At 47.0% G+C, this 16,500-nt stretch overlaps 1 protein-coding gene across 1 annotated transcript in view; it reads left to right on the top strand.

Annotated features, from left to right (window-relative positions):
- Positions 1–2,048: 2,048 nt before the first annotated feature.
- Positions 2,049–16,500, top strand: part of BIN3 (bridging integrator 3) — a 42,500-nt gene continuing 28,048 nt past the window's right edge. Inside the window, exon 1 of the mRNA XM_047717350.1 lies at positions 2,049–2,071. The gene's annotated coding sequence lies outside the window, so the exon portion shown is untranslated. The remainder of the gene's footprint in view (positions 2,072–16,500) is intronic.

Genomic DNA, 16,500 nt, shown 5'->3' with positions numbered 1-16,500 from the left:
TTTCCTATTTCCTGAGGACCTCTTCAATCAATAAGACAGTCAACTTAAAACCTCATAGTGTTGGCAACTTTGGTGATATTATCTATCCACTCATCTTCTGGACAATGCGGCCAAGGCTCAGAGACAGGATGTAACTTCCCGAGGTCAGTCCTAGTGTCAAAGATGGAACCAGAGCCCATGACTCCTACAGACTCCTTATCCAGAATCCATTATTCTTGTCCTATGGGATGTGTCTGCTACCCCCAACCCTGAAACACACTTCCTCTGGGATATGGTGGTTGCCTAGGCTGATACTTCTGGAAATTCTTTAGCACTTTAGGGCAATAATTAAGGGACACAGGGCACAGGGAAAGGAAGAAGCAGGTGGGAGAGCCATCCACAGGTGTTAAAATACCAGAATGTTCATCAACCACAGCACCCCTCATCCATCACACCTTGTACAAAGCAGCAAGGACTGTCCCTCCCTTTGCCTATCCTCTGTCCAGGCTGCCTTTTGGTGACTTCTCTTCCTCTTTATTCTTCACGTTCTCTAGTGTTCACTTTGGCTTGTTTCCTGAGGAATAACATGGTGACAAAGCTGATCTGTGGAAGGCATTCAGGGGCCCACCCTCTATTGGAAAACCCCTGTTGAGTCAAACTCTAGACTCTCAACAATGGAAACAGAAAACACAAATGAGAGACCATCTGCTGTGGACGAGCCTCTGAGTACCCCAGCTCCTCCTGACCAAGCCGTCCACTCTCCCCTGGGAACTCAAAACAAGTGATGCATATCTTCTGTTCAGTGGCTTAACTTGAGATCCATTTGAAGGAGAATTCCCAGAGAGAGGGCCTGTGTGATCCCAGCAGTTACTTGCACAGGCCTCGCTGCCTGCTTTTCTCTTCTGAGGTAGGGAGGTTCTTGGGGGTGAGGAGGCCAACACAGCTCAAGACCCCAGGCAGCTTATGAGGGACTAAGGCCCTGAATTCTGACTTTGGGAGACCCAGAGTGAGCTGCTTGCCTGGAACTCAGTCCCCTTCTCAGCTAAGACAGGTTTCCTCTGCCTGGACTCCCTCCAGCTCTCATCTCGGATTAACCTGGCTAGACTGAGCTGCTTTTAGGACTTGGCTTACACATCGGCTCCTCAGGGAAGCCATCACTAAAAAGCCCATGCAGCTTGCAAGAGCCCCTTATAGGCCGCCCCAGCGCCCTGTCCTTTCCCATCATATGTGATTACTTAGTTGCCTGTTATCTCTCCCTCTAGGTATGTAGCTCTGGGAGAGAATTAGGGCAGGATCCATACTTCTTCAGGGTTGTGGCCTTGGGGTTAGCACAGTGCCTGGCACATAGCAGGAACTCCAGGAATATTTGTCAAATGACTGAATAAAAGCAATGGGTCCATTCACATCATCTGGGTTCTGTAAAGCGGAGCAGAGGGAAGGACTAGAAGACAAGGTGCAACCCTTACTCTTTGTTCTCTTTCGTTGGGTGGGTAAATCGACAGAACACTGCCAACCCGAAAAGCCCCTTTTATATTCAGAGCCTTGTGCCATCTTTAAGGGGACAGATCCATCGGTGTTTTTGTTTGTAGCAGGTAAGGCATGTACAGGGTACACAACTTAAAAGACACAAAAGACCACAAGGGGAACGTAAGTCCCTCCCCCTCCCCCCCCACTGGCTCCCCCACTGCCCCTTCCCCTATGGACAAGGGCTGCTTAGAAATCTCTTTGCAGACAGAAAAACTGAGGCCATAACAAGGTTAAGGGGCAAGTGTAGTAAGCGAATGAGAATTTTACAAGTCAGTATCTCCGGCAGAAAACGCACCCGCGGGGGGGGTTCCCACGCCGCCGCCACAAGCTGAACCCCGAACCTCCAACGCAAGGCGCGAGGTCTCCGGGACGGGCAAATGCGCGGGACGCCCGCCGCCGCGGAAGGGTTAACGCCCGGGCCCCGCCCACCCCCGCCTCTTCCGGGCATGGTGGGGGTGGGGTTTACGTCACTTCCTGGAGACTGGCTGAATCCGGAAGTGATCTCTGAGGACACAGTTGCAGCCGAGGACCCCGGCGGCAGGGCCAGTTTCGGGACCATGAGCTGGTGAGTGAGGCCAGGGCGGCAGAACCGCTGGAGACCTGGGCCCGCCAGGCGCCTTGCCCGCGCCCACCTGAGTCTCCTCGCCCGCGCTACCCGCGCTGCCCGCCCTGCCAGCACGGACCCTCCGCCCTTGGTCGTTCGAGGGCCCTTGCCCCGGTGCATTCCCGGAGGCTCCGTCTCTCGGCAGGACTCAGCGGGGGCGGGGGAATCCCCTTGGCGTGGGATTCCCGCGTCCGTTTCCTGACTCTTTCTGTTACGTGGAACCGGTCCCCTCTTCTCCCAGCTCCTTGGAGTGAGGAAGTTTCCTGTTTCCTCCTCTTGTAAACGTTCGTTGAAGTGGAGTAAAATGCCTTCTTTCTCCCCTGTGGGTATCTCTCCACGGGTCCCGTAGGCTCCCGTAGACTCTAGCAGTCTGGGCCCAGCTCACTGATCAAAACCCCACTCGCTTTCAGATGACTAGTCTTTGAACCACTTAACAGTCTTTGAAAGACAGAACTTTCTGCTCTTTTGGAAGGGTCCAGAATCGAAAACCCACACCCACACTCCCAGTGTGGGTTTGAACTAGTTTTAATCATTGGCAGGGCCATTACCCACTCACTGCTTTCTCTGGAACATAGACCTTAGGTAAGCTTAAATATTATGGGAACCAGCAGGCGGTGAGGAAAGACACTAAAGAGTCTCAGAGTATGAGAGTCACAGCTCCAGCGTTGGAAAGTATGTTGCTGTATGATGGCCATAGTAGATGAAGGCTCGTAGTAGAGACTTCATAATATTTAATGGTTGATTTGTTTTGACTCGGTTTGCCCAAAGGGCCTTTCTTACCTTTAGACCCAAGGACCTGAATATCCACAACCTCAGACCTCAGGGGGTCTAGCCCTATAGTTTGTTTGTATGAATACACTGACCTTTAGAGATGTATGAGATGAATCAAATCTCTTGGAATCCAAGGTCCATTTAGCATAGGGAATGTGTTTGTCGCTCTGACCTCATAGTCTAGTCTGTTTCTTTACACAAAATAAATGTATGATAACTGGTCATGAATGAATGAATATAGGAGACTTTCCTTCAGGAAGGCCTTTGCAGTCTCACATTTGACCATTAGTGGAAACTACGCACTGGCCACAAGTTGTAAATGTCAGCCAATGTTAAGGACAATTCTCTAATGTAAAATTTAGACCATTTCTGTCCCCTCCGCTCTCCTGCTTCTTAGACAAAGATTGATGGACGAATGTCAGACAGATGGTACCAGCACGAGAGGAAGCCCGGAGCAGTGCCCTAATAAGCCCCGGCAGGAGTTGCTCTTTTTCCCTCCACCTTTGCTCCAGGAGGCCGATAGGGGGCTAGAGCCTTAAAAAGCTAACTTTCCCATCTTGTTATAACCTAGTTAGTGATGAGCAAAGTGGCAATCCTTCAGTTCCCTTTTCTAAAGAAATTACTTCCTTAAAGTGTCAGCCTGGGTTCTCTGACCTTGTGATATAGATATCCTCTTGCTAGCTGCGTCTAGAAGCTTTGGAATTCCCTTGCTTAATTTTTCAGGGTAAAAACCAGAGAGTACAATTGCTTAGATTGGCATTTACAATTTTAAAAGTCAATCTTTGCTTCACAAATCAGGAGAACAGAGCAGAAGCCAGGGTAAAGGATTCTCCTGGTGATCTGAAGCACGCTGTTTCCACCTGTCTTAAGGCTTTCTTTCCGAGAACGCCAATAGCCTGTTTCCTAAGGCCTGTCAGGTTGCAGAGAATTGAAATTGACAACTGATGGTTCAGCGAAAGCTGAGATTTTTATTCTGCAGATTTAATTTACTAGTGGAGCTTGTGCAGCTTGGCGTCTCCTTGCACCGTGGGTCAGAACCAAAAGGGTGGCTTTGTCCCTCAAAGCTGAGATTCCTTTTTCTTCCTCTATAGAGGATCTCTACGTCATCTCTTACGTGGACCTTGACCCTATCTCCCTGAGAGGGGAACAGCACCGGCGCCTGGGCACACAATCACACTCAGTTCATGGCTCAATGGCTGGCAAAGGGAGAGGGGCTGGGTCCTTCTGATTCACTCCTGGAGTGGTTTTCCTGCTCCCAGAATGAATCCATCCATTCATCCAAGACTGGAATTCTCAGTGGGGGAAGAGACCAGAGTGACGTAGGGCCATCATAGGAGGCCGATGCCCAGGGTCAAGTTCACCAAGCACATGGGGTATGCCAGCCATCATTGAATAAGTCCTAGGGGCATGCAGCCCATGGTCCCCAGAGGGTAGCCATTGTTCTGTGCTAGGCAGGGCTTTCAAAATGTCACAGTGAGAAATGTCCAATATTGATGCCCTTTGCACACTATGGACTTTGCATGAAGAGTGAGAGGTCTTTGTTCCCTGCTTCCTCTGTGCATACAGCCCACCCACCCCGTTTGTTTAGTGGGTACCTGCTGCCTTCCTGTACCATCTACCCATCCATTCATCCGCCGACCACCCACGCGTCTCCTCGCCAGGTGGTCCAGTGTTGTGCCCTGCTAGGAAGAAGGCATTTGATATTCAGGTCAAACATCTCAGGTCACTGATCCGCCATTTGGGCCTAAGTCAAGCACTTCCCTCTCCTCTCCTGCTTGTCTCTGCCTCTCTCTCCTTGTGTCTGTATCTTTATTATTGTATGGAGGAAGAGTTCAGAAGAATTAAGAATATAATCTGCCTTATCGATCTGGTTTCACTGTCTCCAGGGAGCGTAGCCTTCCCTGGAACCACACACCTTGATGCTCTTGGGCTTAAGTGACAAGGAAAAAGGAGGCCTGCAGTAAATCTTCCTCTATTAGAGGTCCGGAAGTTTCACTGAGAACGAAGGAAATCAGCGTCCGTGTAGAGAAATGTGGCTGGGAGTTAGAGGGGTGAGTTCAGGTTCTGGTCCCCCCACCCCTCCTTTTGCTTTGGGCCCTGGCATAAGACATCTCACTCTTGTTTCAACTGTTTTTAATGAGAGGGGAAGGGGCTTTTTCCAACATTTGGAGAGAGCTGAGGATCCTGAATCCCACAGCTTCTTTGTTGAAGATGTTTTCTTCTGTTATGCTCATTGTGTCCATGTGTTGGGGTAGCTTCAGAATTGGCAATTCAACTGTTAGAGTCGCTTCCCCGAACCCATTATGTCGGTGGCTAACACATTAAGTAGGGCCCGTGGCGACTTGTTGCTCACAGATTGTGCTCCATAACTGTTTGTTGATTTCCTGCTCAGTGAACATTCCTACTGTACAAGGGGCCTGTGCTGCATGTTGGGGACACAGAAAAGGCTCTCAGAACCAGTGCCTGTCTTAAGCCAGTGTATGGAAAGCGCTAGGGCTTCATAGGAGTGACAGCCAATCACCAAATGTCAGTACGGCATCATCAAGAAAAGTTTCAACCAGAGGACGTAGTTTTAGCTGAACCTTGACTAGCGACTATGCAGCGTTGCAGTGAGCAGTGGGAGAGGGGCCCAGGGTAGAGGGAGGGCATGGAAAAGGCGTGTGGAGACGGAATGCATCAAGAGTATTCGGTGGGGTCAGTCAGGAGACTGGCTTGGGTTTAGCTCAGAGGGCTTTGGGGAGAGGCTGCGTGGATGACAGCGGGCACCAGAGTTAGGGCCACTGGTCAGTGCTCGCAGGGCCTCCCCGAGGAGCCAAAACTCATCTTTGGCTTTTGAAAATGGAAGGGTTTTGAGCATGGAAGTGACACGGGGAGATCAGCCGTTTCATGGGGATTGGCAGTGCTCTGTATGAGAGCTCAAAGAAGGGGAAGCATGGAGCCTGGGGTGGAGGGGAGAGTGGGTGGGGAAGGTGGGGCACGAACTTGGACAGTGGCCTCCTCTAAATTTTTTGACCACAACTTGTAGTCAGAAATAGCTTTGATATCACATTGCAGCACACCTACATTTATACTTTAGGCACATGTGGGATGCATTCCAGTATTTTCTGTTATGTTCTAGTTCAGGTTCAAAAGAATGGCGCACTTCCACTGATCTCATGACTGATTTTGATAGGTTTGCAGCGGGATAAGGTGTAGCAACGTACATGATTGATGTGGGACCCCACGTAGACAAACACTGATTTGGGCGTGCATTGCAGGGACTCAGGCTGCGAGCCAACACGTGACCAGCCAGCTGAAGACAGTGTTGCCCGTTTATCTGGTGGGTTTTTGAGGGTCATAATAAGAAATGTAGAGGGGGCAACCCTGAAGAGCCCCAGCCATGTGCTGCGTAAGAATTTAATCCATAGATGGGAAAAGTGTCCGTTACTTTAAGGAAAAGGGAACCGAAGCAGACAAAAGCCTGTACCAAGATGTTGGTTTATTAGTAATCAGGGAAAAGCGGATTAAGCCAACAGTAAGATGCCATCGCGCAGCCATCCGACTGGCAACAGTTTTGGGTTTTTTTGGTTATTTAAGATTTTACTTAATTTTTTGACAGAGATCACAAGTAGGCGGGTGGGGGGAAGCAGGCTCCCCACTGAGCATAGAGCCCGATGTGATGTGGGGCTGACCCCAGGACCCTGGGATTATGACCTGAGCCAAAGGCAGAGGCTTAACCCACTCAGCCACCCAGGCACCCTGGCAATAGTTTTAAAGTCTGGCAATACCCAAGTATCTAAGGACGAGGAGCAGGGAGAGCACATGCCCACTGGCATCTGGGGTGCGAGGTGATGTGGAGAGGGGTGGTGTGAATTGATCCAGCCACTTTGGAGTTTTCTACAGCACCTGTGGAATTGGAAACATTTGCACCCCCTGGCCCAGAGCAACTCCCGCCAGGGAGCAGTTCGCTTCATTGTGTGTGGGTGTCCAGCCTCTCCAGTGTGGTGTCTTTACGTAATGAGACAGGTGGTCGTTACAGTGGATGAAACAGGGCTGTGTATATGAATGTGGACAGATCTCAGATGCATAGTGCTGGACCGAAAAAGTTAGTTTCAAAGTGATGCATTCAATATTGTACTATTTCTGTACAGTTCAGGCCTATAAAACAGTACTGTATTGTGCTTATGGATTTAAACGTACGTAGTGAAAGTCTGGGAATGATACCTACTAAAGGCAGAGCTGTGGCTCCCCTCCAGGGTCAGGAGGGCGGGGGGACGTAATCGGGCTGCAGCTCTCAGGGGGCTCAACAGCAGTGCCTGAGGGGCTACACTGCTTCAAGAGTGAGGTCAGAGGCAAGTGTGGCCTCATGGTAGAGCATGATGATGCTCGGTGAACGCCCGGGTATTTCCTCTCTGTCATTTTCTGAGTGCTTACAATATTGATAATCCTCTTAATTCTTGTCATGCCTGGCCTGAGGGGCATCACAGCCAGAGCCCACGTCACCGTTCAGCGAAGGAGAACTCCTGCCTCCCACGTTTGGTAGGCAAGGATGACCTGGGGAGGTAGGCCTAGAAGTGAGTTTCCCTCTCAGGCCCCCTTCTCCTTCTCCGTGCTGCTTTCAGACCTTCGGCAGAGAAGGGAAAAGGTCGAGTGAAAGCTCTTTGTAGAATTCCTGGTTGGTTAGAGACAGAAGTGAAAATGAGATTGGAGATAGCGCCTCAGAAGCGAAACGGCTGGGCTGGTGCCTCTCAGAGTCTGTCGCCGTCAGAGCCAAGGTTCACCCGTCAGAATTGAAAGCAGGCGCTGGAGGCTTCTCTCAGGCTTGTTGAGTAAGCCTCACAATGCCTTCTGTTTTCCGTTTATAAAATGGGGAAACCCATTTTCTAAGGAACTACAGAACAAACAAACAAACAGACTGCCTCCCCGAATTGCCTTCCTTCCTCTTGTTTCTAGACCTTTAGCAGCACCATCAGCCTCCAGACTTCAGTCACAAATCCTTTCACTACTCAGGAGGAAGTCCCCATTCATTGTAGGCAAGTGGACCCACTTGGGACTGCTGCTTGCCCCCAAAACAAAACAAATCACTGCAGCTTCCCTAACCATATTGACCTCTGTGTAACCGTGTCGAGCCACCCCCTCGGGCCTCAGTTCATTCATCATCATCGAAAAAAACACCACTGTCTTTATTGCAAATCCATACAGGCCGCTGACTGTATAATCAGGAACTATTTTAGGAACTAAACTCGTTTGGCCCTCCCAGTGACCTTACACGATATGTATATTATTGTCTGATTCTGTAGGCAAGGAAACTGAGAGACAGGAAGGTTAGGTAACTTGTCCAAAGCCTCACCGTTGGCAGTTGGCAAAGCAAGGACTTAAAAGCCAAGCAGTGCGGCTCCAGAGTCTGTCCCCCCATTCAGCGCACTGTCTCTAGTGGGGAATATGAGAGGGGACCGCTTTAAATGAACTGTGGTCTGTGAAGCACCTAGCGCCAACCAGCACTAAGGAGATGCTTGGTAAATAGCCACTTGAACTGGAGGATTTCTAAGATCTCACGAATTCTGTGATTCATTCCGTCTCAACTGCTCAGAGGTCAGCCTGGGGAGCTATGGGGAAGGGGGGATCACAGCTGAGCTGGGGGATTGTTCCAGTCCAAATGACAAATCGGCCAAGTCACAGAGTCATGCCTTTTATTTTTAAACACACACATACCTCCTCGGACTGGTGGCGAGGCAGGGCAGTATTTTGTATGTGCCCTGGTTTTAGATCTGGCTAATTTGGGGGAAGGACTGACAGGGGCCGGGGTGGTGTGGAGAGGCTGTGGTCAGAGGTGCTGGAAATGGCCATTTTACAGCTCAGTCCATGTCCCCTTCTGATGGGATCTCTCCTGCCCTTGCTCAGGCTGAACTCTCCGTGGCCGGGTGGCCCTGTGGCCAGCTGGCCCTGCCGAGAGGATGACTTCCAGCACGCAGCTGCTCTGCAGGAGCCAGCTGCCTCTCCCTAAGCCCTGCCCTGGCCCCAGCCCTCTGTTTCCCCTCCGAGTGTCAAGGTGGCAGTAGCCTTGGTGGGGCCTCAGACCAGAGAAGGCAACGACCCAAGGATCGGGTGACAGAAGGATGGGGGGAGGAGGGGCTTGTCCTTCCAGCCTGCAGAAGCTGCTGCCTTTCGCCCACCTTCCTGCTCTCGCCCGCCCGAGACAGTGACTCAGGCCCAGACCACTCCCTGGGGAGTCAGGATTTCAGCCACTATCAACTGCCGCCTACTTCTTTACTCAGCCCTCCCTTCTTTCTCACCTCCCTCACCTCCTCCCTCCCCCCAAAACTGTGATCCCTCAGAAAGATGTGGGGTGGGGTAGACTGAATCATTTCAGGGTTCTCTCCACCCCCGAGCCAGGCCTTAGGCTCATTCACATTCGGTAGGAACCATTTCCAGAGACCAAGGTGAAGACCAGGGAGGAACGTATAGGTTTCAGCTTCTTTCCACTCTTCTTTTTTATTATTTTATTTTATTTTATTTATTTATTTGACAGAGAGAGATCACAAGTAGGCAGAGAGGCAGGCAGAGAGAGAGAGGGGAAGCAGGCTCCCCACTAAGCAGAGGGCCCGACGCAGGGCTCGATCCCAGGATCCTGAGATCATGACCTGAGCTGAAGGCAGAGGCTTAACCCGCTGAGCCACCCAGGCGCCCCTCTTTCCACTCTTCTTTGTCATGGAAGCAGAGGACTCTCCAGAGAAGGCGGGCCTTGAGGGATCTGCTGGGGTGACCAGGGGATCCCCACCCAACTGCCATCTGGGCCTGCCTCTTGTCTCTGCCTCTGCATAGAGGGGGTGGGGAAACAAAAGATTGAGAAACCCAGCAAATTGAAAATGCAAAAGAGCTGCTTTTGTAAATAGACATTACACAAGAGCAGGAGTTTTTTTGGAAAGGTTTTACTGAAACAGACAGAATTAGCCAACTGGCATCGTGCTGCTAATAGAGATATTTACTGTTTGAAAAAGTATATTTGTAGCTTCGGAGAACATCCTGTTGACTTTTCTTTATTGTGAAAGTGAATCCCCCCCCACCCCCCTTGTGCACATAGAACTTTTTTTCTTTTTTGAGGTGGGGCACGATGAGGGTTGGAGAAAGGTAGGCTCGAGAGAATTGTTTTCTCCGTTTTGTTGCTGAGACCAAAATAGCCCTTCTCCTGCCCTCTGGTGCTCATATTTACAGACTGGCAAGTAGAAGCAACTAAGGAATCCTAGTCCAGAGGCCAGGAGAGCTGTGAGCCCTCACGATTTCTTCCAGAGTAGAAAGATTCTGCGAGGACCAGGCCCTGTCTTCTCTCTGGACCTCTGCTTCCTCATCCAAAGCCAAGGGAAGAACCCTGGGGAAGGTCCTGAGGCCCACTGAGCCTCACCAAGTCCCCAAGGACTGCCAGCCTGGGCCCCAGCACCCCCTCGGGGCCAGGCAACCCTGCTCTCGGAGCTGCCGCCATGCCGATGCTCTTGCCGCCGGCGCCTTCCAGAGCAGCTGTTTCTCCCCAGGAAGTCCCTGTGTGCCAGCGGGGTTCTAGAACCACAAGGAGGAGATCAGGGAGGCAGTGACAAGAAGAGGCAGAAGAGCTGCTTGAAGCGTAGTCCTTCTGCTTGGTCTTCTCGCCCTCCCCCCGCCACCTTCCACCGCTTGGGTGGCCCAGAAGCTGTTGTTCCCTCAGGGTACCTGCCCCAGTTTTCAGGCTCTTGCTCCGGCAGAGGGGAGCACGTCTGTCATTTGGCAGCCTTGGAATAAACCCAGGAGACTCTGCTCCCGTCATAATTCCTCTTAAGCTCGTTGAATTATTAGTTTGGGGGGGCGCCTGGGTGGCTCAGTCAGTTAAGTGACTGACTCTTGATTTCGAATCAGGTTGGCATCTCAGGGTCAGGAGATCAAGCCCCGAGTTGGGCTCCGTGCTCAGCGGGAAGTTGGCTGGAGACTGTCCCTCTCCCTCTGCCCCTGCTCATGGGCATGCTCTCTCTCAAATAAATAAATACATATTTTAAAATAAAATAAAATAGTTGTCCCTCAGCCCATATTCTGAGACCATGTCCAGCCAGGCTTCACTGCCAATGCTAAAGGGCAGCTCTGGTGAGACCGGTTTTGTTTTGTTTTAGCTTTGATTTAGTCAGATAAGGATTGGGAAGCCGAAAACAATGATCTTACCTTTCTTTGTTTATAAAGACTTATCTGAGAGTAACTTTTTTCAGGAACCTCAAATGAGAGTATGGTGTGGTATAGGGCCCTGGGGTAACGTACTGATTTCCTCCTTCATTTACCCACTTACCCAGTGCCTTACCGTGTCCATCAGACTGGGCTATACACTCCCTGAGATGATAGAACAAGTCAGTCTTGTTCATCCCGATAGTCCTAGAACCTAGAGTAGTTCTAGGTTAAAGGAGGCCCCCAATAAATATTTGCTGAAATTCATTCAATGGAAGGTTGAACGTAGCACTGTACCTACAGTACTTATAGGAGTTGCAAAGAAGCAGAACATGCAGTCCCTGCGCCAGAGGGCTTATGTGTCAGAATGAGAAGGCAAGATTTATACACGGCAAAGTTGGTTAGCCTGACCCTTTACCAAGAAGAGTGTAGTAACAGTGAATCACAGCACTGGGTCTAAGAGAGCAAGCTGATCATCTAGATGCCTGAAGAAGGCTCTGGGACAGAACTCAAAGATCCGATCTTTGTACCTTTTAGGAAACTAGGAACAAAAAGATATTTCCTGGGGCATCTGGTTGGCTCAGTCGGTTAAGCGTCTGCCGTTGGCTCAGGTCATGATCTCAGGGTCCTGGGATTGAGCCCCATGTCGGGCTCCCTGCTCAGTGAGGAGCCTGTTTCTCCCTCTGCCTCTGCCTCTCCCCTAGCTTATGTCCTCTCTCTCTCTCTCTAGTAAATAAAATCTTAAAAAAAAAGAAAAAAAGAAAGAAAGAAAGAAACCAAAAAGATAATTTCCTTACTAATTGGAGGCTTTCTATCTGAAACCAGAGGCCTTTTTCATATTTAATGGTGAAAGGTCAGCCTTGAAACATTCTTAGTACTAAGTCAGAAACATTTCTCTACAGTTTCTGGCCAATGCTATATAACACAAGACAAGAAGTGGGTACAAAATATTGGGAAAGGAAAGGGAAGTTTTGTCATTATTTTCAAGTGATATGACTGTCTGTTTGAAAAACCTAATTGTTTTTTTTTCCTCGCTGAATTTCTTGGGCTATGTAGGTTAAGTATGTAGGTGTGATGACTGGTTTCAGGGTAAATACTTAATACCCAGTAGCTTTCCTGTGTACTAGGACAATAAAATGAAAAAGAGAATTCCATTTGAGTATAATCAAGTGGAATTGGTGTGGGGCTAAAACTTCCATATGTCAGTGTTACTTTGGGATCTTGATATTCAACAGAATAAAAGTACAGGACCTTTATGAAAAAACTCATAAGACTAAAGCATATAATAAAAAGACTTGAGTGAATGGAAGGAAGTGTTATGGCCCTGGATGAGCAAACCTAGTATTTGTAAAAAAAGTAGGATCGTCAAAAGTTTATCTATAAATGTAATGCATTTTCAGAAATAAGTATCCTGATTTGGGGACGTGGGGTACATAGCATATGACTTTGAAGTTTATCTTAAATATAAAGACAAATTAAAATAGCCAGTTACCTGAAATAAAATGTAGTGAGAAGGATCTGTTTGGGTAGATATTAAGAACTGTTATGAACCTGAATAATTAAATCTATGTTATTGGCAAAAGAGTAGACAGGTCTGTGGTATGGAAGAGAAGTATTTCACACTAATGAAATGATTTCTCAAAGACAATTTATTTTCTAAATTGTGTTAAAATAACTGGCTAATCATATACTCAAACTCTAAATGGAGTAATGATTTAAATATAAAAAATAAACCACTAAAATTCATATGAAATGCAAGGGACACAGATAACCAAAATAGTCTTGGCAAAGTTGGACGGCTCAATACTTCTCAATCTCAAAAGTTACAACAGAGGTCCAGTAAGTAGGACATTGTGGTACTAGCATAAAGATAAACATGTAGATCAGTGGAATCGAATCAAGAGTTCAGAAATAAAGCCTTACATTTATGGTTAGTTGACTTTTTTTGTAAGGAGGCCAGGACAGTTCCAACAGGGAAGGAGTAGTCTTTTCAACAGCGCTAGGATAACTGGATATCCACATGTGAAAGAATGAAGTAGGACCCTTACCTCACACCATTCACAAAAATCGACTCAAAATGGATCAAAGTCCTAAATGTAAAAGCTAAAACTACAAAATCCTAAGAAGAAAACATAGGGGTGAGTCTTCATGACCTCGAATTTGGCAAAGAAATCTTAGACATGATGCCAAAAAGCACAAACAACAAAAGAAAAAATAGATTAGACTTCAAAACCTAAAACTTCTGTGCTTCAAAGGACACCATGAAAAGAGTGAAAAAAAAAAACAATTCGCAAATGAGAGAAAATGTTTGCAAATCATATATCTGATCAGGAATTTCTACCCAGGGTAGATCAAGAACTCTTACAACTCAACAATTTAAAAAAGGCAACCCATTTTTTAAACAGGCAAAGGATTTGAATGGATATTTCTCCAAAGAAGACATACAGATGCGTAATAAGCACATGAAAAGGTGTTCAACATCATTAGTCATTAGAGATGTGTCAGTCAAACAACGATGAAATAACCCTCATACCCACTGGAATGGTTAAAGTAAAAAAGGCAATGACAAGTGTTGGTGAGGATGTGAAGAAACAGGAACCCTCACCCACTGCTGGTGGTTGTAAAATGGCACAGCCGCTTGGAAAAGTCTGACAGCTCCTCAGAAGTGTAAGCATAGACTTAACCGTATAGTCCAGCAGTTTCACTCCTAGGTGTATCTTCAAGAGAAATGAAAATGTATGTCCACATACAAACACGTGCACAGACGTTCACAGCAGCAGCATTCGTAATGGCCAGAAAGTAGAACAACCCAAGTGTCCATCACCTAGTGAGTGAATGGATAGATGGAGAGTGGGTGAGTGGATCCAGATGGTATATCCCTGCAGTGGAATATTATTCCACGATGAAAGACAAATGAAGTCCTGATATATGCCACAAAGTGGGTGATCCTTGAAAACATTTTGCCACTTGAAAGAAGCTAACAGAAAAGGCTACTTCCTATATAATTCCATTTACATGAACTGTGCATACTAGGGAAAGCCATAGACACAGTGGATTAATGCTTTGCCAGCGAGCTGGAGGGAGGGGAGAAGTGGGGGTGATTGCTAATAGACCCGGGGTTTCTCTTGGGGTGATGAAAATGTTCTGAACTTAGATGGTGGTGATGGTTACACAACTTCCGAATGTACTAAAAACAACCAGACTGTACACTGGGTGAATGTTATGGTACATAAATTATATCTCAATAAAGCTGTTACTTAAAACTTAATAAATCAGCAATGCCTGGGTGGCTCAGTCGATTAAGCATCTGCCTTTGGCTCAGGTCATGATCCCAGGGTTCTGGGATTGAGACCTGGATCGGGCTCCCTGCTCAGTGGAGAGTCTGCTTGTCCCTCTCCCTCTGCCTGCCGTTCTGCTTACTTGTGCTATCTCTCTGTCAAATAAATAAATAAAATCTTTTTTTAAAAAAAGTTAATAAATCAGCTTCCAAGTAAAGATGACAGATTGAATACATTCATCTAATTCATCTCCCTTACGAATCCTACCAAAAGCACACTAAAGAGGTTTTTTGTTTTTTTGTTTGTTTGTTTGTTTGAAGGCACAGATCTACAGATTCAGGGAGAATAGAAACATAGACCACATTTGGGAATTGGAATGCGGTTACGTGCAGTAACTGTCTTAAGTTCCGAGAAAGCCAAATCCTAAACTGGCATTTAGGAAAACCAAGAGCCATCGCAACTTACATTATGGAATCCTCAAAAGTTCAGGAATTAGTGGCAGTAGGTGCTTCTAGAAGTGGGGTGAAGCCAAGCGCTCAGATCAGAAGGACGGGTTGAAAGCTGTTTCTGAGTAATTTTAGAGCCCTGCCGTCTCCTCCCCAACTCCAGTGTCCCTGGGAGACTGTCCCTGCCTCACCCTAGCAAAAGAACGAAGGGGCCCCACCCCTTGGAGAGTATGAGACAGGGAGTTCCTATACTGGGCATACAAAGGTGGATTTACTATGTGAAGACTATTTAATAAAGTTAAGCTTCAGGGCCCCTGGTTTGCGTGGACCTCGTCCAGGACCCTGGAAGGAGCCCTCACCGTGTGTTCGCGTGATCCTGTATTTTTCGTGAACATCAAAAATGTAGTTATACTGCACTCGGTTAAAAAGACCTCTGCCTTCACTTCCTCCTTTTTCTGCTTTATACCAGCTCTCGAGTCAGGCAGCTGTGGAGTAGTGTAGGCTTTTTTTTGGGATGTGACTGGAGGATTGAATTGGGAGTATGCTGTTTTAGCTGCAATTTGTAGACATATTTTGAAAACTTTGCTAAAATCTGCTAAAAGTGCAGATTCCTGAGTGCAAATATACAAAGGGTACCTTTGGACCTCTTTAAGTGTACTTAAAAACGGGAAAGGGGCATGGCTCAGTCAGTAGAAAAGGCAACGCGATCTCGAGGTTGTGAGTTCAAGCCCCATGTTGGGCATACTTTAAAAAAAAGAAAAGTATACCTTAAACTTTCACAACGTTACATATATCCATTGTATCTCAGTAAAGCTGGAAAACATTTTGAAAAAGAAAAAAAAAAGCTGAGGGGAAAAATTGGGTCAAAACAAAAGTGACAAAGGTGAGCAATTAAATAGAGATATTCTTTTTTTTTTTTTTTAAGATTTTATTTATTTATTTGACAGAGAGAGATCACAAGTAGGTAGACAGGCAGGCAGAGAGAGAGAGGAGAAAGCAGGCTCCCTGCCAAGCAGAGAGGCTGATGCGGGACTCGATCCCAGGACCCTGAGATCATGACCTGAGCCGAAGGCAGAGGCTTAACCCACTTAGCCACCCAGGCTCCCCAAATAGAGATATTCTTGAAATCAAAGTACAACAAAACATTTTCAAAGTGTACTAAAAGCTAATAATTCATTACTAGAACAAGATCAGTTTTAATTAGGAGTAATCATTCATGTTTGATGATCTAGTTAATAAAGAGGAGGAGCAAATGATATGAACACGCTAATAAAACATTTAAATTTGTTAACACGAAAGATAACGAAGATGACAAAAACCCACGGTGTGCGCTCCTCCAGGGACAAGCTGGTTACCCCCATAATTCAGAGAGCGGTTAAGATTAGTCATCATACAAGAAAACCTGATAAGTGTCTTGAAATCTTATTTATGAGAGAAATATGAGATTTTCCTAAATTTTACAACAGTCCTAAAATTTGTATTGTATTTATATATTACTGGTAAGTTGGAAAAAAGCTTTTCTAAACTGTCAGTAATAGAAAACAAATTTCAGTCGACCATACAAGAGGAAAGGCTGAATTACCTTTCTTTTCTCCGAAGAAAATGATGTTAACCCACTCTGTGTCACATGAAAAGGCAATCATAGACTACGCAGCTGAAAATGTAGGGAAATGAATACAGAGGTGTGTCAGGCAGATGATTAATAAAAATATTAGGTTATTCTTGATTTTCTGATCGT

This window comes from Lutra lutra, chromosome 2 (genome assembly GCF_902655055.1).
Source record: "Lutra lutra chromosome 2, mLutLut1.2, whole genome shotgun sequence".
NCBI lineage: Eukaryota > Metazoa > Chordata > Mammalia > Carnivora > Mustelidae > Lutra > Lutra lutra.
This window is presented reverse-complemented; position numbering and strand designations above follow the sequence as displayed.